General features: G+C 43.1%; 1 long non-coding RNA gene across 1 annotated transcript; it reads left to right on the forward strand.

Annotated features, from left to right (window-relative positions):
- Nucleotides 1-208: 208 nt before the first annotated feature.
- On the forward strand, nt 209-994 carry LOC133419384 (uncharacterized). The gene is made up of 3 exons (XR_009770511.1): nt 209-316; nt 680-749; nt 836-994. It is a non-coding gene; the product is annotated as an uncharacterized LOC133419384 (long non-coding RNA).
- Nucleotides 995-15407: the final 14413 nt, after the last annotated feature.

Consider the following 15407-nt stretch of genomic DNA (forward strand, 5'->3'; position numbering starts at 1 on the left):
TTTGATAGTTTTTTCTAAATAAATTAGAAATTCCGCCTCTGGGCCATGTCTTTATCTTTACCGTTTCTAACCTCATTATCTGTGCTGGATCCTGAGTGGGCGGGGAGACTATGATCATGAGCCTCTGTGCTGATTGGCTGCCTGAATGACGCGTAGCAGGGGAGGGCACAAAGCCTCGATCTGGGCAGAGAATTGCTCTGAGCGCAGAGGGAAAATGGCACTATTATTATGATCCAGAGTCTGACCCAGAACGGCAGGATGAAAGTGAATCGGTTGATGAGTCGCAGCCGCGGTTACAGCAGGATGTCTCAGAATGGTACGTTAAGATTTAAATGTGTTTTTGTTGTCTCTTTCGTCTCCTGTAGTGAGCCACTAGATTATGAATTGCTCTCCTGTATAAATGTGATGTAACATAACGTTTATTACGCACAGCAGTAATGTCCTTATTCTCCGTTTTTTTTTTCACCTGACTGGAGTAACATTATGTTGTCGGAGTTTGGTTAAACCAAACACGGTCTGAGTTGCCTAGTAAAGTATCTTTGTTTGAAGTATTTCATAGCCTGCAGCTAACCAATGGTAGTGGTTAACGTTACAACTCGACTTTTTTCACCGTCATTATATGTTATAACGTTACGTAATCTTGTACTGGAAGTTACTATGTAATTCTTCTTTTCTTTAGGAGCTCATGGGGGAACTGTGCCACGATGCCCACAGAGTTGGAAAACATCTGTTGCAGAGAGATACAACAGGTAACCTATCACTCTAGATACATTGATTTCTGAGTAAAATGTCATATTTTCTGCAAAACTATAACTTGTGCTTTCTCATTTCTTAGGTTACAAGATGAATGAATCAGGTTCTGAATCCCCCCCACTGCAGCTAACCTAACCTGGTCTTGAGCCTGTGTCTAAATCTCTTTCTCCCTGCAAAATGCCATGAATGTATAATTTGATTTCCCCAACTCTTATATTTCCAAAATGTAATTTGAGTATACTGTGTAATAAATGTATATACAATGTGCTTGTGCTGTGTTAATTACATATAGTATTTAGTACATTATAATTCCATTGTGATTGTGTCATTTATTTTTATAAAAACATGTTAACTGTAAAGAAATCACAACACTGAATGTTCGCAAATGGCAACTTTATTCCATCCATCCATCGTCCGCCGCTTATCCGTTCCCGGGTCGCGGGGGCAACATTATTGTTAAAAAAAATAAAATAACTTTTTTACACATTATATACGCCATATACACTACTTACAGTATATACACCATACACTGTTTATATACACCAAGTCGTATATAAATAACATTATTCATATAATGAATAATGATGCAATCCAGTGTCACACCACGTGCCTCCATCAGTGCCAGGCTCCTTTTCAGGCCCTCCTCCTCCATGTGGTAACTCCCACGACTTCATTGCTCTGTATAACAAAAGAAGTGAGACACAAAAGGGGATATGTAATATTATTTGAGTGTTATGTGTTTAAATTAAATTAAAACAAATGTGCTGTACCCATTGACCACTGTCCTGCACTAGCTGTACATCAATGATAGTGTTTCTCTTCAGGTTCATAAGAGTGTAACTCCAATATTTGGCACAGTGTCCTGAGGAAATACATTTTATCAATGAAAATATGAACAAAATAAATCAACATTTCTTAGTCAAAAGTCAATTTTGAAGCCTATGCCTTGCAGTAATAAAGTTTCAATAAAGTACCTGGAGAGGCAGCCCTCATGTCTTCTGAAGATGTCATACTTGAACAGCTTGAGGTGTATTGCTTGGAAGATCTGAAACCATAGACAGAAAAAAATTGTATTACTTATAGAGCTTCAAGCCTTTCATTTAGTAAGTGTAACAGGGATTTTGTAAAGTGTAACAGTGCAATACCTGTTTTTGTAAAATGTATGTAAAGTAACTAACAAAATTACTATTGCATAAATACTTTATACCATACATAAATACATTTTTATTGCCTTTTTTGGCATAAAACTCTTGCTCATAAAAGATGGGAGATCACAGTGTTTACTCAGTGTTTTGACTTGTTTCTCTCATTTTGCATGTGATTTCCATGACTGTAAAATTGGTCAATAATTTTCCAGGTTTTCCAGGATGCGTGGGAACCCAGAGTATGAATCTGAATTAATGAATGAATGTATGAATCATATTTCAACACAAAAAGTAGCATCTAAAAACAGCTAAAGAAAGCTGTGTGTGTTTGTAACTTGGATGCCGTAACTTTGAAAATGTTTATCTAACGTTAGCCTCAGTCTAAACATTTGTAAAATGATCTGTTGTTACCTGTTGCTCCGGTCTTACCTAAAGGCTGATTTATGGTTCCGCGTTACACCAACGCAGAACCTACGGCGTACGCCGTCGATTTAACGCGGAACTATAAATAAGGCTTAACGGGTAACACCGGAGCTGAGCTAAATACTTAGCCCATGCAAAGCTCATACTTGTAGAAAAATATAAATAACGCAAAAAATTAACGTCACTTACCGCTGACTCGTGTGCAGTTGCCGGGTCCGTGCTGTCTGTACTGATCCTTTTATGAGGGTAAATGTTGATGCAAAACCTAATATTTACTGTCCCTCGTTGTTGAAACAGCCCGAGGTAAAGTGGTTAGCACACACCATACACCGCTACGAAGTTCTTGTTCTTGTTCCGGCAGAGTTAGTTGTGGGCGTAGTTTCACGCATCAGAGGCCAACCTATGCTCCTGTTGTGACGTCGCGTAGAAGTTACATGACACTGGATGGATCATCCGGGCGGGCTGTACGACACAGCAGAATTTGGTTGCTTTCCTCCTTCTCTGAGTTGGCAGGCTGAGGAGAGACCACTTTATATATGTTAAAGCAAGAAAAAACTTGTTTTTCATAATAGGTCCCCTTTAAGAAGAAAACCATGTTTCAACTATTTAGAATCAGAATCAGAATCAGAATCAGAAAAAGCTTTATTGCCAGGTCAGAGATAAATCAGACAAGAGAACTTGACTCCGGTTTACACCGATGGCACCATTAATACGGACGCCATTTTTAGAGGGAGGATAACACTGGGATGGGGGGGGTCTTCACACTGTGTATTAATACCTAGTGTCAAGGTGCAAAAAAACCACCTCAGCACAGAAAAGCAACATACACACAACAGTACAACATCATAAGCTTATGGGTATACGATATGGGCAGGTCGGGGGTCCTCCGCAGGTCCTCCAAGTGAGGGCCGCGGCCATTGCCAGCTGGCGCTCCAACCCGGAGTCTGTGAGGGAGGGGCTGCTGATAAGAGGCGGGTGCCAGGAAGGCGTTGAATATGGGGAGAGGGGGGTGTGTCAGTGTATGTGTGAGAGTCTGTGACGCGATAAGTCCGAGAACCTTCGCCCAGAGTGCAGACAGTTCTGGGAGGGAGATCCTCAGGTGTTTGTGAGAGAGGGAGAGGGTTGAGTTGGGTGCAAAGCGTCATGTTTACATTCCTCCAGGGAGATTGTGACGAAGAGGCCTGCCAAGCCGCTCCATCAAGGCCAAATTAAATCAACAATTTGCAGGGAGCTCAGTAATTTTCCGTCTGCCTTTACAGTCTTCTGGTTCCTCAATAGGAGATAATCAGGAGAAATCCTGCGATCATAAATCCATATATGTAGGCATCTTCTGCATCCTCGATTGACAATATTGCCATACACAACGGCTTCCATGCCTTGTACGGGTCCATTGTGTATCCAGCAAAGAATGTCCCATCAGGGCAAGAGGGCTCCCTTACCCCCAGTCTTCTTGTTGCAAAAATTTGGTCAATGGTGCTGAGAGACCAGTTAATCAATTCCATGATTGTAGAGTTTCGGAGGAGTGAAAAGGAGAGACTCTGAAGACGAGACAGGACAAAAGCAGCAGCAGGGCAGATAAGGAGGGAGAGGAGTAGAAAAAGCGTCCGCCTTCACTGGGAGCCGGAAGTAGAAGTAGCAATCATTTCTACTAAACAACGGTAGGAGTAAAGGATTCATTAATTTCACATCACTTGCAATCAAGACTCAAAAACTCCACTATGGGTTGGTGGGGTAAATCAGTATCTTATTGCAAAACAGTTTCTACAGAAAAAAATCCAAAAGGTAGGGTATTGAAATTATACAGGCAATGCCAGAAAAGAAAAATCCCAGATGAGCCTGAAAGGCTTATCACAGGGAATGGTGACAAGACATGATAAAGTAAATTATACACATGAACAGAGGGAGAAAACGGGACACAGGTGAGGGGAAGATGACAGGTGTGAGAGACAAGTGAGGTGGAGAAAAAGAAAGAAAAGATTACCAAAAATGACAAAATAAAGAAGGAAAATCACAGAGCAACAACAACTGCATGACACAAGCTTGTTTCATTTGACAGCTGAACTTTCGGCCTTTATAGAACTGAACAAAGTGATGAAGAAGATTGACCTTGCGATGGACTGCTGTGGAGTGCAAAGAATAAATATGTAACAAGATTGCTACACATAATGGACAATACTGCACATCCCCTACACATACCAGTGGTTAAACAACAGGGTCTTCATTAAAAGACTTCAGCAATTTTGCTGAAAACCTGTGCAGGACATCATTCTACAACTCTTCTACCACTTCAAAATAATGGTTTACAAACTGCACAAGAAAAATGTCCATTCAGAGTGTAACTACTGTTAGATTGTCTTGAACTGAACTGAAGTGGATTTGATCGGGTTTGAACAAAAAAAGCTGACCTTTTCGTAAAGTCTCCTGAAAATACTCCATCCATCCATCCATCCATCCATCCATCCATCCATCCATCCATCCATCCATCCATCCATCCATCCATCCATCCATCCATCCATTCATCCATCTTCTTCAGCTTATCTGTTACCGGGTCGCGGGGGCAGCAGTGTTAGCAGAGATGCCCAGACTTCCTTCACCCCAGACACTTCCTCCAGCTCTTCCTCCAGCTCTTGCGAGGGGAGTCAGAGGCGTTCCCAGGCCAGCCGAGAGACATAGTCTCTCCAGCGTGTCCTGAGTCTTCCCCGGGGGCTCCTCCCGGTGGGACATGCCTGGAACACCTCCCTAGGGATGAGGGACATGCCTGAAACACCTCCCTAGGGATGAGGGACATGCCTGGAACACCTCCCTAGGGAGGAGGGACATGCCTGGAACACCTCCCTAGGGAGGAGGGACATGCCTGGAAAACCCCCCTAGGGAGGATCCAGGAGGATCCGATACAGATGCCCAAGCCACCTTAGCTGACTCCTCTCAATGTGAAGGGGCAGCGGCTCGACTCCGAGCTCCTCCCAAGTGACTGAGCTTCTCACCCTCATCTCTAACGGCGCTTTTCCACTAGTACCTACTCAGCTCTACTAATCTCAGCTGGGCTCGACTCAACTCGGCCAAGTTTCTTTGTCATAACAATTCAGCATCTGGAGCGAAGCTGCTGTGACATATTTGATTGTGTGATCTAAACGAAGAAGACAACAACACTAAAGATGTAGAACCTGGAGGAGATGATAGATGTGCTGCTGGATCTGTGGCTTGTGTTCGATATCCAGTTAAAAAATGAGAGTGAGAGAAGCTTCAAGTGGCAACGCTTTTTATTTCTTTTAGTTTGTCTCTGCGCTGCTGAAAAGTCGGTAGGTAGCTATGAAGTGACAGAGCTCCTGGTAGATCTGGTTGTTCCTTATCTCCCGTTTAGATCCCTTTTTAATTCCCTCCTCAGCCACCAGGTTTATGAACATCTGCACCTCAGAGTTGGATCACCAAACAGGCTTCTGCTGCCATTGCCTGACAAATAAAATGAACAAGAATCCGTCACAGTCGCTCTTTCACTGATTCCCACCTCCTGACTCAGACGTCTGACTCCAACCCACCGACCAATCAGTGGCCTGTAGTGTGATGATGTCAGATACAGCCGACTCAGCCACTTAGAACCTCGGCATAGTATTTACAGAAAAGTATCTACTCGGCACGTTAGACCCCTGGTGGAAAAGCACCAAACCGAGTGGAGTCGGGCTGAGTAGGTTCTAGTGGAAAAGCGCCATAAGGGAGCGTCCAGCCACCCTGCGGAGGAAACTCATCTCGGCTGCTTGTATCCACGATCTTGTCTTTTTCAGTCATTACCCAAAGTTCATGACCATAGGTGAGGGTGGGAGCGTAGATTGACCGGTAAATCGAGAGCTTTGCCTTTCTACTCAGCTCTTTCTTCACTACGACGGTCCGGTACACCGACCGCATAACTGCGGACGCTGGACCGATCCGTCTGTCAATCTCACGCTCCATCTTTCCCTCACTGGTGAACAAGACCCCGAGATACTTGAACTCCTCCACCTTAAAAATACTTTTGTTGTGAATTGGTTCAAAAAGTAAATGGAATTGATATAATCATATATTCTCCTTTTTCTATTCATCATTGCAATTCAATGTTTAATGAATAAATTAAAGCAAATACATCATTGAAATGTGGACCCTTTACTGTATGCGTTTTCACGTCTGAATGCAATGTTCTTGAGTGCAGATTTCATGGTTAGTTGATCACAGGCACCCCAGGCCTTACCCTCATGACAGCTGCAAGAGCCTCTGCCCCCCCTCAACTCACACACAGACGTCGTCCTTCAGTCTCTTGTCCCTCTTTCCTGCTCTCATTGCCCATCTTTTAGCCTACAGCCTATTTCTCTCAGTTTTTTTCTGTGCATTTTTAAAGTATGACTTCATCATCCTTTGACTTCATCCAGCATCAACTTCGTGCAGTCTCACTGCTACAGTCCGACCTACAAAATAGGAACCTCTTTACTTTCTACCATCTAACATTTTCCATCAACTCTAAAGAGAAGCCGTCCATCAATTTCTAGTGAATATTATTGTTTTTGGGAGAAACTAATAAAACATGTCTTTATTGTACTCCTTCTCATACCCATTCATATCCTCTGTCTCAAATCCAAATGAAAAAAGTGAATCACCATAAATGAAATGATGATCAAATTACTTGAAATAATAAAACATATAAAATAAAATAAAGGTGAACCAAAAATTAACTTTTTTTAAGAATACCACAGTAATGAGGGATTTTGTCATACATTTTATTAAGAAGCCATGAAACCGTGTAAACTTTAAAAAAAAGGCACAATATGTCTCATTTAAATACATGAAACTTATTACATTTTATATCCAAATGCATTTAACAGAAATGTATTAAAATAAAGAGTAAAAACATAATTAAAGGATTAATAAAAGGCAAGGAGTGTTGTGAGTGGACTTTTGGTATCAAATTTATGGACTAAATCGTTGTTTTGTCATAGACAACTAAAAATGTTCTTTCTCTGTTATTTTACAGTTAAGTTGTTCATGTTCTATTTGACCTTCAGGTTTGATGAAACCTGTGACACATTTGTACAGTCAGGACACTGGACTGAGTAATTCCCCATCTTCCCCACCAGATTTGAGCTATAGGGAAATTCTTAAGCGATCAGTGTGTTATTTCTATGAAAATCAAAATTAAAAAGAGACATTTAAAATTTAACTCTTAATTTTTGAGAACATTTTGAGAAAAGAGCCTAGAAAAGGAGAGTTATTCCTTGTCCTGATTAGGCAAGTATATTTTTTGCTCAGGTAGATAATATATTTAATCAAAGAAGTATTCTTGGCAAGCACTGATCAGATGTAATGAATAACGCTGATTATTTAACAAAGAAAAAAATGAATCTCTCAATGTGCTCAGAATGCTTGACATATTCCATATGTGGACACATTTGTTGGCACCCTTCCATTAAAGACAGAAATGACTTGGTGTTCACCACACTGAACATAAACCAGAGACAGCCGAGGAGAGGTTTGTCTAAACAGATCAGAAAGAAAATTATAGACAAGCATGTAAAAAGTAAAGGCAGGAAGACCATCTTCAAGCAGCTTAATGTTTCTGTGAATACAGTTGGATATTTCATTCTGGACATTAGGGGCCACAGGACTGTAGACAATCTCCCTGGACGTGGACACAAGAGGAAATTAATGAAAAACTGAAGAGATGGGCAATAAGAATGGCAACCAAAGAACCATGAACAACTGCCAGAGACTCAAGGTGAACTCAAAGGTCAATGTACATGTGTGTCAGACAGCACCATCAATCACTGTTTGAGTGAAAGTGGCAAACAGAGAAGGACTTCGCTATTGAAAGCAATAAAATAAAAGCGACGAACAAAAGTCAGACTGGAAATCCCATCAGTTCTGTCTTCGCAGATGCAAAAATTAAGCATTCAAAAAAGAAGAAAATCAAAGATTGAAGATTCTGTGAAACATAGAGGAGGCTCAGTCATATTCTGGGTCTCCTTTGCTTTGTCTGGTACAGGGTGTCTTGAGTCTGTGCAGGTACAATGAAATCTTAACATAATCAAGACATTCTGGAGTGAAGTGTGTTGCCTAGTGTCCCAAAGCTTGGTCTCAGTTGCAGGTTGTAGGTCCTTCAACACAACTTAGAAATACCCAACAATGTCTATTCCAAAGTGTATTTATATGCCCTGTTCTCAATTCAAATTTAACGTATGTGAAAGAGAGATGAAATATGTTGTCTGAAGAAGGAACCCTTTAAACCTAAGATCTGAAACTCTTCAAACCTTCAAGACAGATGCAGCAGTTTGCTCATGGGGAATTGGCCATTCTACAATATTGTAGAACTTCTGCCATCTGCAGAAGTTCTCAGATGACTCCTCCATTGTCGATGGATCACAGAGGAGAACAAGGACAGAGGACTCCTCGAAAGCTTCATCAGATGGTACACCAACAACAACCTAAAACACAATGTAAACATAAGAGAGACCTAAGAGCTGGTGGTGGACTTCCAGAGTAACGGGGGTGCATATTAACGACAAACTGAACTGGACCCACAACACTAATGGCGGTTTTCCACTAGTACCTACTCAGTCCGATTCAACTCGCCTTGCCTCGGTTTTGCGCTTTTCCACCAGGGGTCGAGGCGGGTAGAGTAGATACTTTTTCTGTATCTACTCTGTTGAGGATCTAAGCGGCTGAGTTGGCTGCATCTGGCATCATCACACTACAGGCCATCCATTGGTCGGGGGGTTGGAGTCAGACGTCTGAGTCAGGATGTGACATCAGTGAAAGAGCGACTCGCGGCTTCTTGTTCATTTTATTCAACGGGCAATGGCAGCGCAAAAGTCTATTTCGTCATCCAACTCTGAGGTACAGATGTTCATAAACCTGGTGCTGAGGATAGAATTAAAAAGTGATGTAGACGGGCGATAAGGAACGACCAGATCCACCAGGAGCTCTGTCACTTCATAGCTGCTGACTTTTCAGCAGCGTCGAGACAAACAAACAAAAAAAAAAGCGTTGCCGCTTGAAGCTTCTCTCACTCTCATCTTTTAACTTGATATCAAACACAAGCCACAGACCCAGCAGCAAATATATCATCTCCTCCAGGTTCTACATCTTTAGTGTTGTCAGAATAGAATAGAATAGAATAGAATAAACTTTATTAATCCCACAGAGGAGAAATGTGCTCCTGCAGAAGCAAACATACACACTCTCAACAATTTTACACAATACACACGAAGTATGAAAAGGTATAAAAAAAAAGACTATCCTAAAAAGGAAAAATAAAAATAACCAATAAATAGCTAAATCATTAAAAAAGAGCGATATAAAAAATGAGTAATGTACAAAAGAAATACTAAACCCTAAAAACGAGTAATACAGTATATACATGTGGAAGAATACCAGTGAGGTATTTAGAGGGAGAAGGCACTATCAGAAAAACAGGTTATTGCACTCGAGTGACTAGAGTTGGTTATTGTAGAGTCTGATGGCTGTCGGGATGAAGGACCTGCGGTAGCGTTCCTTCTTGCAGCGCGGGTGGAGCAGTCTTTGGCTGAAGGAGCTGCTGATGCTCCCACGGTGTCATGTAGGGGGTGAGAGGGGTTGTTCATGATGGAGTTCAGCTTGACCAGCATCCTCCTCTCACCCACCTCCTCGGCAGAGTCCAGAGCACAACCAAGAACCGAGCCAGCCCTCCTGACCAGTCGGTTCAGTCTCTTCCTGTCTCTCTCCGAGCTCCCGCAGCTCCAGCAGACCACTGCATAGGAGATAGCAGACGCTACCACAGAGTCATAAAAAGTCCTTAAGAGTTCCCTGCACACACCGAAGGACCTCAGTCTCCTCAGTCTCCTCAGCAGGTGGAGTCGACTCTGGCCCTTCTTGTACAGGGCGTCGGTGTTGTGAGACCAGTCCAGTTTGTTATTGAGGTGAACACCCAGGTACTTATACTCCTCCACCATCTCAATGACCAACCCCTGGATGTTCACCGGTGCAAGAGGCAGAGGGTTCCTGCCAAAATCGATCACCACCTCCTTTGTCTTGCTGGTGTTGATGTGCAGATGGTTCAGTTCGCACCATTTGACGAAGTCGGCAATGACCCCTCTGTACTCCAGATCATCCACCTGGACACACGTCCCACGATGGTGGAGTCATTGGAGAACTTCTGGAGATGGCAGGAGTCCGTGTTGTGGTGTAAATCTGAGGTGTAGAGTGTGAAGAGGAATGGAGCGAGCACTGTACCCTGCGGGGCCCCCGTGCTGCAGACCACCACATCAGACACACAGTTGTGAAGCCTCACGTACTGTGGCCTGTTGGTGAGGTAGTCGATCGTCCATGCAGCCAGGTGACAGTCGACTCCTGCTTCCTCCAGCTCCCCCCTGAGCTTGTTGTCTTCTTTGTTTAGATACACAATCAAATACGTCACAGCAGCTTCACTCCAACCTCCTACTTCTACTCCAGGTGTTGAATTGTTATGGAAAAGAAACGTCCAGCTGAGCTGAGTTGAGTAGACCCGAGTAGGTACTAGTGGAAAAGCGCCATAAAGGCCTTCTACAAGGAAGGACAGAGTACACTTTCCTTTCTATGGAGACTCAGGTCATTCAGGGTGTGCACCAAATGGCTGAAGGTGTTTTAGCAGGCGGTGGTTGTCAGCGCCCTCTTCTTCACAGCATTGGGTTGGGGCGGCGGCTACCTGACAGGGGATACCACCAAGCTGAACAAAATGGTGAGGAAGGCTGGCTCAGTGGTTGGTCTGCATCTGGACACCCTGGAAACAGTAGCTGAGAGGAGGACGAAGAACAAAATCCAGGTCACCCTGGAAATCCCCTCACACCCTCTCCATGCTGAGCTGTGGCAATTGGGCAGCAAATTCAGCCGTATACTCCTGCCACCCTGGAGCCAAACGGAGCAATTAAGATGCTCTTCTTTTTTACCACTGCCATTAGATTGTTTACTGTATTTAGCCTTTATTTATGTCAGATAGAATGTGGCATTAGTTGCACCCATTGTTAAATTAGTATTACCGTATTTTTGCAACCATTAGGTGCATATAAACGTCTTTGTGAAACACTGTGCGTTCCGGAGGAACCGCCGCCCGAGCGGCAGCCGACGCGTCCCCGCGGGCAGGGAGGTCGGCCTGCGGCGGCGATCGGCGGCGGGCTCCGTCGTTTGCTGTTGTGCTTGGCTGCAAAAGCCGGCATCATTTCCGAGGTGCCGCACGGCACGGAAAGTGACTCTGACAGCGAAGAAAGTGGAACAGTTGTCAGGACTCAGCCCGTCAGCTTCATCCGCAGCCCGATCGCGCTGATCGGGCCAGAGTGGCCAGAGAGCTGCGCGCCCGGCTCGTACCAACGCGCTGAGCATTTTCCTGGTCTCAGCCCGATCGCGCTGAGACCAGGAAAACTTCTCTGAGCAGTTCTCCTGGATTGATGATTTCTCCCCCATTGTTGATTTAAAAAATGTTAGTACTTTGTAATAAAGACTTAAATAAAGCACAATAGAACTCAGTTTTGCTCCCGCTCTACTTTTAAATACGCACACTTGTATGCTTGTGTGTGTGTGTTGTTGTAAGGCGGCGCGCCATTTGTGTGTGTAGACGGCGCCTTTTCGTCCGGTGCGCCGTATGCGAAAATACAGTAATATGGGAAAGACTAGTGTGTTAAAATGGCAACTGAGTCAGAAAATGTACACAGCCAAGATACAGAAAAGCTAATGATGGCAAAGATACTTATGCCTCCACAGTAACAATGAATCAAAGCTGTCTTCCTGTAATAATCACCAAAATTGATAGTGTTTTAATGACTATTGAATCCATGATGTCCCAGAGACTCAGTTTTAGAAAACCTTTCAAAAGAAGGGTTGCACATCCCTCTGAACAGTATTCCGTACAAAGGAATACTACGACACTTTGTACCTTTACCTTCTTTCTTTAGACTCTGATCATGCCGGAGATAATAATCCATCATATTCATGCACCAGATAAGTCTGACCAGGGGACTACATTCACACAATTTACAGAATATGGGCTAAAAATGAACTATGGATCCAAGTTATATACCAGTAGTACTTCTCTCTGGAGCTTCATCCCGACTCGACTATTCAAAAATGTTTTTTCTCTTATTGGTGTGACAATACTGGACCAAATCAACCTATCCCTAAGCTTAGGATATGTACCACAGGTTTTCAAAGTGGCAGTAATTAAACCTTTACTTAAAAAACCTTCCCTTGACCCAGACACCTTAGCTAATTATAGGCCAATTTCTAACCTTCCATTTGTATCTAAAATTCTGGAAAAGGCAGTTTCAAGCCAGTTATGTGACTATTTGTATAGAAATGATCTGTTTGAAGTCTTTCAGTCAGGGTTCAGAATGCATCATAGCACAGAGACAGCACTGGTTCGAGTTACGAATGACCTTCTTATGGCCTCAGATAAGGGATTAGTGTCCATATTGGTTTTACTGGACCTCAGTGCTGCTTTTGACACTGTTGACCATGGCATTTTACTGCACAGGTTAGAGCATGTTGTTGGGATTAAAGGGACAGCTCTACGTTGGTTTAAATCATATCTATCTGACAGGTTCCAGTTTGTTCATGTACATGAGGTTTCTTCAGAACAGTCGAGGGTCTGTTATGGTGTTCCGCAGGGTTCAGTGCTAGGGCCAGTCTTGTTCAGTTTATACATGCAGCCGTTGGGAAGTATAATCCAGAATCACGGCATACACTTTCATTGTTATGCTGATGATACGCAGCTCTACTTGTCTATGAAGCCGGATGAAACAGAACCGTTAGTTAAACTTCAGGCATGTCTTAGGGACATCAAGGACTGGATGTCCAGAAATTTCTTGCTTCTAAATTCAGACAAAACAGAGGTTATCATTCTTGGTCCAGAGCATCTTAGGAAGGGATTAGATGGTGTTGCGATGGCTTCCAGTGCAACTGTGAGAAACCTTGGTGTTGTTTTCGATCAGGATTTGTCGTTTAAACCATATGTTAATCAGGTTTGTAAAATAGCGTTTTTCCATCTCCGTAATATTGCAAAAATTAGGAAAATCCTCTCGCAGAGGGATGCAGAGAAACTAGTTCATGCGTTTGTATCTTCTAGACTGGATTACTGTAATGTGTTGTTAGCAGGATGTCCAAGTAATTTGCTGAATAGGCTCCAGCTGATCCAAAATGCAGCAGCACGAGTACTGACAGGAATTCGCAGGAGAGACCACGTCTCTCCAGTGTTAGCGTCGCTCCATTGGCTACCTGTAAAATTCAGAATTCAATTTAAAATTTTATTACTTGCATATAAAGCCCAAAACGGCTTAGCTCCGCAGTATTTACAAGATTTGATAGTGCCTTATGTTCCTGGCCGAGCTCTCCGCTCCCAGGGTGCAGGTTTACTCGTAGTTCCTAGAGTATCTAAATGTAGATTTGGAGGGCGGGCGTTCTGCTATCAGGCACCATTACTTTGGAACCAACTTCCAATCTGGGTTAAGGAGGCTGACACCACCTCCACCTTTAAAACTAAACTTAAAACCTTTCTGTTTAGTAAAGCTTATAGTTAGTGTTAAGTAAACCTCTAGCTGGTGTTGGTAAATCTCTAGGTAGTGTAAACTTTAGTGTGTTAGAGTCAGTAGTCATTGTCGCAGCTATAGAACAAAACTATAATAGTTAGTCTCAAATATAGCTTCGCGGTAGATATGCTGCTATAGGCTTATGCTGCAGGGGGGCACCGACATGATCCGCTGGGCGGTGCCTCTCACCCTTCTTCTCCTCTCCTTTTCCCTGCCTCTCTTCTCCATTACCATTTTTATTTATTATAAATATCTCATAGCTATCATTTTTGTCCATTGTTCCTGTAGTTTCTTGTGCCGGCCCCCCTTTTTTCTCTTTTGTGTATGTTTGCAGGCCGGAGCCTCAGGAGCTGCGTTCTGGCCTGTGTTCCCGGCCCTCCCCCCCCTCTGGTCATCCCATTGCTTCTTCCACCTGCCTACGTGGATGTCTGCTGTTGCTGCTTCCGCCTGCCTGCACCCCCCCCCCCCTCTGGTCATCCCGCTGCTGCTTCCACATGACTGTTGTGTGCTGCTGATGCCCCCCCCCCCCCTCTGGTCATCCCGCTGCTGCTTCCACATGACTGTTGTGTGCTGCTGACGCCCCCCCCCCCCCCACCTCTGGTCATCCCGCTGCTGCTTCCACCTGCCTGCTGTGTGCTGTCGACGTCCCTGACTCCCCCAGTCTGGCCTTCGGCAGGAGGGTCCCCCCTTATGAGCCTGGTCCTGCTCAAGGTTTCTTCCCTCCTAAAGGGGAGTTTTTCCTTGCCACTGTTTGGCTTAAGGCTTTTCTCCCACTAAGGGAGTTTTTACCTGCCATTGTTTATATAATAATTGCTCGGGGGTTTATGTTTATGTTTATGTTTATGTTTATGTTTATGTTCATGTTCTGGATCTCTGGAAAGCGTCTAGAGACAACATCTGTTGTATTAGACGCTATATAAATAAAATTGAATTGAATTGAATTGAGCTTCAAAAATATTTTTCCCTGTCTCACTGTCACAATTCAATTTTATATCTAATTTTGAGATTATTGATAATAGCCAATCCTGCAGCAGAAGATTTAATAAGGAAGTGATGCAGTATGATATAACCCTTGCCGAAATGTAGTGCACTGAAATGATCCTTGGTGTTTACTATTTACTTCATGGATGTAACTTCTACTGGGACATATCACCTCTCGCTTTTAAAAATCCTGATTTTGCCACATTAACAATAAACAGCAGATTTTTCTTATGAACAGCCTGATCTGACTAACTCACTGTAAACCCACGCTGACTTGCTATGCTAAACGACTCAAATTAAACACTTCTTTGTGTTGTACTCAAGTTTAATTCATTCTAATTCTAATTTAAAACAATAAGTGAATATTTGGGGAAAAAATGTTTGTTAATGATTTTCCATTTCATTTTGTTCGTTTGTTTTGTTTTAATAGCTTTACAGCCATGTGATCAAATCCATGACAAATTGTAGGACTCAAATGGAAATATAAGACACACCCCTTAATTGAGCATTTGAATGCTTTTTCATTAAAAAATAATTGCTGACACTGATTTTCTTG

Source organism: Cololabis saira, chromosome 2 (genome assembly GCF_033807715.1).
Source record: "Cololabis saira isolate AMF1-May2022 chromosome 2, fColSai1.1, whole genome shotgun sequence".
Taxonomy (NCBI): Eukaryota; Metazoa; Chordata; class Actinopteri; order Beloniformes; family Belonidae; genus Cololabis; species Cololabis saira.